At 43.1% G+C, this 10,178-nt stretch overlaps 1 long non-coding RNA gene across 1 annotated transcript; it reads right to left on the bottom strand.

Annotated features, from left to right (window-relative positions):
- Window positions 1-52: 52 nt before the first annotated feature.
- On the bottom strand, window positions 53-1,569 carry LOC143420769 (uncharacterized). The gene is made up of 3 exons (XR_013100501.1): window positions 1,466-1,569; window positions 395-473; window positions 53-233 (listed from the first exon to the last, which is right to left on the bottom strand). It is a non-coding gene; the product is annotated as an uncharacterized LOC143420769 (long non-coding RNA).
- Between the last annotated feature and the right edge of the window lie 8,609 nt (window positions 1,570-10,178).

Here is a 10,178-nt window from a genome sequence, read left to right as displayed (position 1 = left end):
ATGTTCATTTATCCAGCAGCTTAAATCTTTAGATAAATCCTCTTACGTCTCTGCAGACGGTCAGCCAGCTCCTCCTGCTTCATTCTCCTCAGGAAGTCCACTGTGATCTTCACAAATGCCTCTCTGCTGCTGCTCCTCTGACTCTCTAAGCATTCTGGGTAACCTGGACTCAGAACCTTCTGGATCTTCTTCAGCTCGTTCTTCACAAAAGTGATGATGTTGTCCTCCAGCAGCTGGAACAGAATATTTATGAATGAGCCAATCAGACTGAAATCATGGAGCCAAACATCAGATCCATGTTGGACACACTGACGATCCACTGGTCTACAAAGAGCAGCATGGAGACGACTGTGAACAGAACAGATGTAACAGTAGTTGTTGTACATGTACAGACCATAAATATGGAGTCCAGCTGTGTTTGATGCTGCTGGGCAGACTGACCACTGGGAACCTCTGAGCTCTGCTGGTCCACTCTGTGGAGGAACCATGAAGGATTAGATCAACACAGGATAAAGATCCAGGAGTTTCTGCTCAAATAACTTCATCTGAATCAAGTCTGTCAAGTTTTAGACTCTCAGATTGTGAACATATCAGTAATTTTCAGTCTGTTTTCATGGACGTCCTTTCAGTGGTGATGTCAGGGATGATTTTGAAGAAGCTCATCAAACTGAACCATCAGCAGATCACTGCTCCAAAACCAGAACATGATCCGAGTCTCCCTCCACCACCAGAACACCAGCTTTACTAACGTGGTAGATCAGTGTAGTACAGATCAATAACTGATGAGTCATTTGATCAAAATCACTGAGTGCTTCACGTCTGACCCTCTGATGCTTCTGTAGACATTTTGCATATTTAATGAATGTCTGACAGTTTTACATTCATTCTATGAACACAGTGGAAATGTTGTGTTATAGTCTCCATGTTGTTTCCAGCATCATAAATTCTTAAGTTCAGAAAATTAGATTCTTTCTTCACAGCTGAAAAACAACAACATTTATTCTCTATTGAAATCTGCATCGTCCACTCCAAAGGTCACAATCTGAAGGTAACATCTGGTTTTGTTCCCTGTGGTTAACTCTGAGCATCAGTATGGTGGGATTTATCCACTACATCCACACCACTGTGGTTCAGTGTTGTCCTGATGGAGTAACAGCAGCCAGTATGATCCAGGCTTTAGCTGCTGGGTCTCTGTGTGACCTCTCAGACTGTTTAACAGATCAGACACAAAGAGAATCAGAGCAGCTCTGTTCTTTAAAGACAAACATGAACCCACTCAGGTCACACTTTCCCCACAGATATGAGCATCACTGTCCTCAAACAGCAAATGACCAAGTCGAACATTTGGATCTTTTCTCTTTCATTGTTTTCTTTTCAATGAATCTTTGTAACAATCTGAGGATGTTTCAGGTCATATTTATCCAGGAAACACAAACATGTAAAGGAGTCATCACAGCTCTCTGACCTCGTTGCTCCAGGTTCACCACTGAAGTGTGGAACGTTGCCTTTGGACCGGTCACTCCTCACAGACGGACAGCTGGACCCTGCAGACTGTGACCTCTGACCTCTGCAGACACAAACATGATTGAAGCAGCTGTGATCACACAGACTGCAGATAATGCAGCTGTTTCCTGTCAGTAACATCCTCTTAGATTAGAGTTCAGCTTTTTACAGGAAAACTGGACAAAACTGATTTTTGTTACAAACTCATTTTCATTTCCTCTCAGCTCACAAACACAGTCAGACAATCAACCAGAGTCAACACTGATTATAATGTCAGTGCAGAATTATTTCTGTTACTCAGTGAGTTCAGCTCTCTGACCTCGTTGCTCCAGGTTCACCACTGAAGGCTGGAGGATTTAGAGGTTTGGACCGGTCACTCCTCACAGACGGACAGCTGGACCCTGCAGACTCTGCTCTGTCCTCCTCTTCCTCCATCATCATCTTCAGTCAGTCTGAGAGGTAAACCACAAACACTCAGTGAGTTCACATTAACAGGAGGAACTGAGTTACAGTCGCTGACCTCTGACCCGTCATGTGACCATGAAACCAGGTCAATATGTCTGTAGGTTCAGTCATCCAGGTCATGTGATCTAAGGAGCTTGGAGAGAAAAGAGACGTCTTTAAGTTTCTGGAAGACGTTTCATCTGAGAAGCTTCTTCAGCTCTAAAACCAAACGGTGGAGAGTCCCAGATATTTAAACCTGAGAGGGAAAGAAAGCATGTCGCTGACCCACCACTGATGTTATTTCAAGGAGGAAACTGAGAGCCTTTGCACCAGGAGCACAAACATCAGCTCCAGCAATGATCCACTGATGTGTTTTTATTCCATGTATGAATGTTGTTATTGACAGAGATGACGTTTGTGTGTCAGTGATGCAGTGACTGTTGTTGTTACCTGTACAGGCTGGTTAGACTCTATGAAACAGATCATACAGATCTCTGCATGTTAGAAGAGACTATTAAAGGTCATGAATGAGACAAAGGCAGGGAGGCGTCCTTTACAGCTAAACAGCAGAGTGAGAGAACAGCCAGCACCTCTACATTTATCACATTATACAGCACATGTATGATACTGACAGGGATGAGAAGAATTTAGTGATTCTGATCCCATCATTGATATTACTTATTGATTCTCAGTAGCTCTGCTCTGACAGTCACCACCATCACTGAGCAGCATATCAAAGACATTTGTGCACATTAACTGCATGTTGTGGCTCAAATGTTTGTGCATGTTGGAGGCATTTCCTCTTTGTTGTGATCAGTGTTGGTCATTACTCAAAACAGTCATTATTACACATATTACACAGAACACTTTGATTAAAAGTAATGGAGTACGTTACTTCATTACTCCTCATAACATTACTTTGATGTTACTGTGTAAAATGAACAAATGAGCATGTAACAACATAAAGCTGAGGTACAGCCCCACACACCAACACAGATCCTGATGAGGTCACGTGATGTTTCTCTGAGTGTTTATGAACACAAATCAAAGATGAAACAGCACAAAGACACTTCAAAGTGATTCTACTGTAGAAACATGAACAGGTAGAAACCTGCAGCCTGACTGCTCATCACTTTGTTACCTGTTCAAGTTCAGCAGCAGCAGCTCACTTTATCACGGTGCTGGTCTGGGGTCAGTGTTTACTCAGCTTTAACCTCACTCTGGGTTCTTGGCTAGCTTAGCATTAGCTTAGTGTTAGCATGCTGTGTGCTAGCTTAGTGTTAGCTTAGCGTTAGCATGCTGTGTGCTAGCTTAGCGTCAGAGCTCTGCAGGTGTCTCGTGTGTAAATATTAATCACAGTGACAGTAAAGGAGGTAAAGGGCTGTGACGTCATCACGTACGCTGCGTCCTCTGTGGGCTCTGAGTGAACTCAAAGTACAAACTACAAGTACACAAACACGAACGTAGCTCAGAGTGGCGGACACACTCGGCCTCGTTGGTCCAGCTGTGAGTCCGTTACCGTGAACTATGGAGCGGCAGATTTGTGCTGAACTAAGCTGCACACAGCTGATGTTAGCCAGGAAACATTACACACTGACTTTAATGGAGAGACCGGAAATACAAACACACACAGTTTGTTGTGTGAAGAAATCAAACACGAGCTGAACAAACAGTAAAGTTCCTAAAGACAAACTGTTAAAGGAGGAAACAAAGCAAACTTACAGTTTCTTCACACACCAACAACAAGCTCCACTCCACACCTGGACACTAAACACGGACACACAGGTGAGCTGCTTCCTGGAAGGAGGCGGGGCTCCACCTGAAGCTCAGCACAGGTGGGAGGGGCTCAGCTCTGTGTGTGCTGATGTGTTAACTTTAAAAATATGCCGTCTGACTGCTCAGACTGAGTCAGAGTAAAGTTCACATGCTGACGTGTGGAGACATGAAACCTTGTTGTAGCTGCAGGTGTGAACACACTGATCCCAGATCAGCTCTGCTGTATTTGTAACATGAACATTTCTGCTGCAAAGCTTCAAATGTTCAGCATGTTTCTCTGTTTCCAGTCTATAGATCCAGTCACACTTTCTACCTTCACCTGTGCAGTAAAGACTGAGAGCAGAGCTGAAACCAAGCGTCCAATCAGTGAGCAGCATCAACACCTGAGCTTCATTCAGACTCTGTTATTGAAGATGTTGTTGGTACAAAGTTCATCTGCTGCTCACATGAATCCATGAAAGATTTATTTCACTGAATGTTTCTTCAAAGCTCATTTCAACCTGTTGAAGTCATGAATGAAAGTGCAGACTGAGAGTGGATCACATGATGTTTGAGGTGTGTCATGTGACATGTTCAGTATTGTCACACATGTCTAGATTGTCCCTGATATCATAACTGCTCAAACACTGATGATTATATTTGAAGAATTATTCCTGATGGCAGCAAAGTTTGAATGGAGCTCTCTGTCTGTGCTGATTTGTCGCCCTCTGGAGGTCAAAGCACAAACTGCATGATGTCACTGTAACCACCACAGTGACAGGAAGTGTTTTTATGACTGAAACACTGAAATGATGCTAACGGCTGTCGTTAGGCTCACTGACAGCAGTGCTGATGTGTTCATGTCAAACACTGGCTCAGGTCAGACTCCTTCATCCTTCTCCAGCGTGAGGCCGCCCTCAGACCCACAGGAGCTCTGACCTTTGACCTCCTGACCCTAACCATTTTAGTCTTGTTGCATCTGCAAATCCATCCAAACTGTAGCCGAGCAAAAGAAGCTGGAAGTTGTTCTATGAATGATGTTGTTGAAGGAGCTTGGAAAGAAAAGCGTCTGGACTTCTTTAAGTTGCTTGAAGAGGGACATGGACGTCTTAACGCCCACTCACATCCTGGGACATTTGATCACAGGAAATCACATGATGGGGTGGGGCTAGATCTCACAATGGGTTCACCCAAAACCTTGGCTGATTGAGACCCACACCCGTTCTCACACCGTGGCTCGTGTGATTAGGTAGAGGATCAACAGGGGCTCCGTGTCCCTGAATTTAAACTGAATCTAAACACACCGTGCACAATGCCAAGTTAGATAATGGTTAAAAGAACAAGATAAGAATAAATCAAAAGATAAAATAAGGATAAGAAATAACTTAAAAAAATAAAATAAAAAGATAAATAACTGCAAATAAGTACAAATAAGTAACTGAAGACACGTGTGGTCTGCAGATGTCGATGTACATGGATGTACATGGAGTTTAATGTGCAAAATGAACTTAGTGTGCAAAGTGACCTGATGTGCAAACTGCAGTTTGAGGTCGGTCAGCTGTTCAGGAGTCTGATAGCAGTGGGGAAGATGGAGTTGTTGAGTCTGGATGTTCTACATTTCACACTTCTGAACCTTCGTCTCGAGGGCAGAGGTGTGTCTCTCCTCTGGACTCTGTGATGGTAGCTGCTCTGCAGAGAGGGCAGCGGGGTCCTGATGATCTTCTCCACAGTTGTTATCACTCTCTGCAGGCGTTTGCGGTTTGCAGTAGTGCTGCCGTACCATGCAGTGATGCAGCTGGTCAGGCTGCTCTCCACAGTGCAGCTGTAGAACCTGCTGAGGATCTTGGCCAACATACCAAATTTCCTCAGCCTCCTCAGGAAATACAGCAGCTGCTGAGCCTTCTTGACCAGCTGTGTGAGTTTGAGTCCCTCACTGACTCAAACTCCTTCAGTGACACTTGCAGCCTTGCAGATTAGTTTGCTGATCCTGATGCATCTCTGGAGCTGATGCTGTCCCCCAGCAGACAACAACAACATAGATGCTCTCACTAGTCCACTTTACCCTCTAATCACATCGCTGACATCTGCAGGTTGCTCCATAGAGACTCTTGTGCAATGCCAGGTGTTTGTGTTTGTCTGTAGGTACACATTAGATATGACCATAGTCGCACACACACAAGTGAACACAGCAGCACAGATGGTTTCCACCTGCTTCCCTCTTTCTTCACACAACTGTGAGGATGATGAAGAGGTTTCAGGACGAGGTGGTCAGCAAGCACAGGATAAAGCAGGGCCATGAAACTCTCTGGTGCAGCAGATGTTTAATCAGACTCAGCTTTAGGCTTCTTTTCCCACCTGGCAGCAAAGTAACAGCTTCACTAATGTGAACAGTCACAATGTTAAACGTTTCTATATCTTCATATATTTTTATCTGTTGATGCTGCAGAATAAAGTCTGTTAACAGAGTGCAGGATGTGTAGAGCAGGTCCAGCTCTCCCTTTACTGTGTCCACTTTCATCAGCCCCTGTGAAGTGACACAGAGTGCATGTGTGTCTGTCAGCTGTTGTTTGTTGTGAAGGATGGAACAAATGAACACACACTTTTAGAGAAATCTGAAAAAGCAACACGTGCTTGGGCTCCTTCTGTGCTCGTCTTCATTAATGCTGATCTTTCTTTCCTGTTTGTTCTTTGGCACAAGCTTCAGTCTTTTCTCCCAGGGCTCCTTCACACTTAGAAACACACCTACATTCATTTATACACAAACATCATGAAACAAAGGCTTTGTAAAAGAGGACATGAGATCCTCTCTGAACAGCACATTCATATCAAACACAGGACTGAACAGGATATACTGAGTCTGTGCTGTTTTCATTGTTACTTGCTGAGTATTTTTCCAGTGTTTGAAATGTGACTCAAGTCTGATTCTTCTACTGTGTGTGAACTCTAAGCAGCTGCATTAAACAGCTGCTTTTCAAACCAGGCTCAATCCTATGACTCTGTGAATGTAAACTTTTGTCACCTGCATGAATAACAATCCTTGATCTAGTCAGGACTGCAGTGCTCCTGTGATCCCAGCTTATAGATGGAGGCTAGCATGAGAGGCTCAGCAGCTAAAGCAGCACACCTGGGTCTCCCAGCCTATTAAAAGCAGCCCTTTGCTTCACCTGCTTCACTAAACATTATTATTATTATTTAAGCAGAGTGGTGTGATTCATGTAGGCATTGCTGTGTGACAGGAGGACTTTTCTTGAAACAGCTCGTGTGACGTGAGCTGACGTAAAAACAGTGATGTTAGCTTGATTCTCTTGGCTAAAACTATTTTAAAAAGAGGCTCAATCATGCAAATCTGCCAATAGAAGCCAAAGTTACAGCCCCTCAGAGTTTAAAGAGAAAAGGCCCGTTTCCAACACTCGGTTGTGCAAAGGGAAACAGGCCCACAGTGCCTGAGTGTGTGGGTAATTCTTCAAATAATATTCAAAAGCAAACATTTTTAAGCATGTAAATAAAATTCAATCATTTCTGCTCTTCAATACCTAAGAAATGAAAACTGGCAGATGGTCCCAAAATGTGAAACGCCTGGCTATCTGTGCATTTAGTGCTGCAAGTTTTCACTGTTTACCTTCAGAAGCATAAATCTGCACAGATAATGTTCATATGTGGATTCCTGGTTTCTGCAGTTAATTGTGACCCAAAGCGTATTTTTAAAGTGGTTCCAGGCAATAAAGTCTAAAAATAAATACATCTACTTCCTTTTTCTGTGTTCCAGCCTCAGTGACTCTGACACAGTGCTGTAATATTTACACCTCTGATGAAAGCAGAGTTTGTAGTTGCAGAGAAATACTCGACTCATTTTGGGCATTTACGAGCAGGAACCTCAGAAAGCCCCTCGCTGCTTCACTGGTTAAGAAGCAAAGCAATCATTAGTTCACAGTGATGTTAATTAAGGCCCAAAGTTTAGGAACGAACGTCAGCACTTCACTAATGAATGTAATGCTGATTCATGTGCTTGTTTTGTAATGTGCATGTTGTGCGTTGCTATTTCCCATATTCTTTGGCACTGATAGATGAAGAGTCTCAGGCAGGACCGAGGCTGCCAGCTGCTGACAGTGAGCAGGGAGAGAGCAGCAGAAGCTGGGCAAGAGCAGGGCACCTTCAGCCCCCTTCATCAGTCAGAAATCATTTGGGTGTCTGTGTGAAATGTCTGATTTTTAAAATCTTTTTGTAGACATATTTATTAAATGTTTAACAATTATATAGAAGAAAGACAATGTAAAGAACAAAACATGACAAAACAAAAATGAGTTGAAGTTATGAACTGTTTCTGAGAGACAAATAACACCAGGATCCTTTTTGTGTAGCTGACAGCTGGTAACTGTGCAGGGGCGGGTCTAGCAAAGTGTTGCCAGGGGGGGCAGGTAGGGCATTAACAGGGAGAGGGGGGCACAAAGACATACTTTTCTTTCTTGTTCTCATTTAAAATGTCTCACTTTTAATAAATAATTATCTGAATCTTACAACAAACGTTTTCATCTGATGTAAAATGTATAGAAATCCATTATTGTACATAGTCATTTTTTTAGGGTCCCATCATAATTTCTTCAGAAGTAAGTACTGCATATGATGCCAGTGTTTCCCACATTTTCTAGATTCTGCACCAGTGCTGTGTGTAAAATGCATCAAAAAGTCAGTTTGATTCTTTCTCAGCTGTCTTTCTGTCTCCTTTCACTTTTTAAAGGTTGCCATGTTAGAAAACATATTTTGCCCTGCCGTGCTGTTTATTGATGTGGCAAATGAAAGGTTTATGAAAATATATCTAAATCTGTCATCAGTAATCAGCAATGATCATGTCTCACCTCTAGTCTCTGTCTTAATGTCAGGTTTCCACCGTGTGTTGTAGATGTTCAGGAGGTTAACTCGACCAACAGTCTACTTCCTGTTTAGAATACCAGGACAGGGAGGATGGTGCAGGTTTAAGTTTATTAGACTGATGCATGTATACCAACAAGACAGCGTCCATCACTGTGACAACAGCGTTTGTTTTCATTCAAAGGCTTCATGGTTTTTCCTTTAATACCTGGGGGGCCGGTCTCCAGTCAAAATGCCCGGGACCATTTTTTGTCCCAGTCCAGCCCTGGTGTCAGATCTGCATGCAGTGTCAATGAGACGATCAACAACAGATCAGACAAAACACTCAGGCGGACACTCCTCTGTAGAAGGAAACATGGAAAGTGTGAGGTAATCAGTGCACAACATCACTTTGTATTTCAGGCTGTTTTTATATAGAACTTCAGCACCAATGTAAAAGTTCTGGTTTGAGGAAGATGAAGAACATTTTCAGGAAGGATGCCGTCTGCAAGCAGAGCTGCTTGAACCTCAGCGCTGAGGTCCAGACTACTTCCTGTGAAGCCACGTGATGTAAATCTGCTGCTGTAACTTCACAGTTTACTGAAGCTAAATGCAACGTTACCATATAATCTGTTTTCAACAAAGGTTTCACTCCGTCCGGTGTTGATGGAATGATTCAGGCCGTACTCGTCAGGCTTCCCGTCGACCACACGCATTTCAGTCACAAACCCCGTGACTGACAACAAGGGAAACAGCAGAAGAAAAGATGTGAAAAATACTGGATGATGATGATGGAGGATTAACCGCGGTGGTTAAACTGTTTCCTGTCTTTGTGGGCGTACTCACAGGGAAGTTTCCAGGCACGTCAGTCTTGGTGGCTAAAGTCTCCATTTTCCAACATGTATCGCTACAGGTGCAAAGACACAACATTAATCATCAGTGTAAATATTTTAATGCTGTCCAAACTGTGTTTGCTTTGTCTGTCCTCTCGCGCTCACAGAGGAAACGAGGACGCCACCTTCAACCCATCTTCAGTTGGCTCAACCATGGCCGGACTTCCTGTTGGCTTTGTGACAGCAAACCACTTGAAATGAGAGCAAACTGCAGTCAAGCACCACTTACAGCAACCTGTGGACACGCAAATGGAAAGCACTGAGAATCATACAGAAGCATAAGAGCTGTTTATTGTAACACGTGTGTGTGTGTGTGTGTGTGTGTGTGTGCACATTAATAATACACTGATGTATGTTAGTTTGATTTATGCTATATCTGAGAAAACAACTGCAGAATTTTACATCAAAGTTTCCAAAGCTGATGTTTTGTTGTTCACTCTGTTTTATATTCATATAGTTTGTTGTTTTTAAATCAGTGGACAAAATAAATATTATCACACAAAATCCAGGGTGAAACATAACCAAATAACCTAAATGGTGAAGTCATTATAGAAGTACATGTTGCAAAGGTCAGCCTCCTGTATAGACTGCTAAACTGTCTGGGGGGGCCCTGCCTGTCCTCGTTGGATAAGCTCCACCCCTTTTCCATAAGACGGAGACATTTGTATGAAAATAGATGGGCAGTAAAATAAAAAATATTATGGATGACTCTGTAAATCAAAGTCCGCCTGAGGCAGA

Source organism: Maylandia zebra, linkage group LG2, assembly GCF_041146795.1.
Source record: "Maylandia zebra isolate NMK-2024a linkage group LG2, Mzebra_GT3a, whole genome shotgun sequence".
NCBI classification, from domain to species: Eukaryota; Metazoa; Chordata; class Actinopteri; order Cichliformes; family Cichlidae; genus Maylandia; species Maylandia zebra.
The sequence above is the reverse complement of the archived record's forward strand: the minus strand, read 5'-3'. Positions and strand labels throughout refer to the sequence as shown.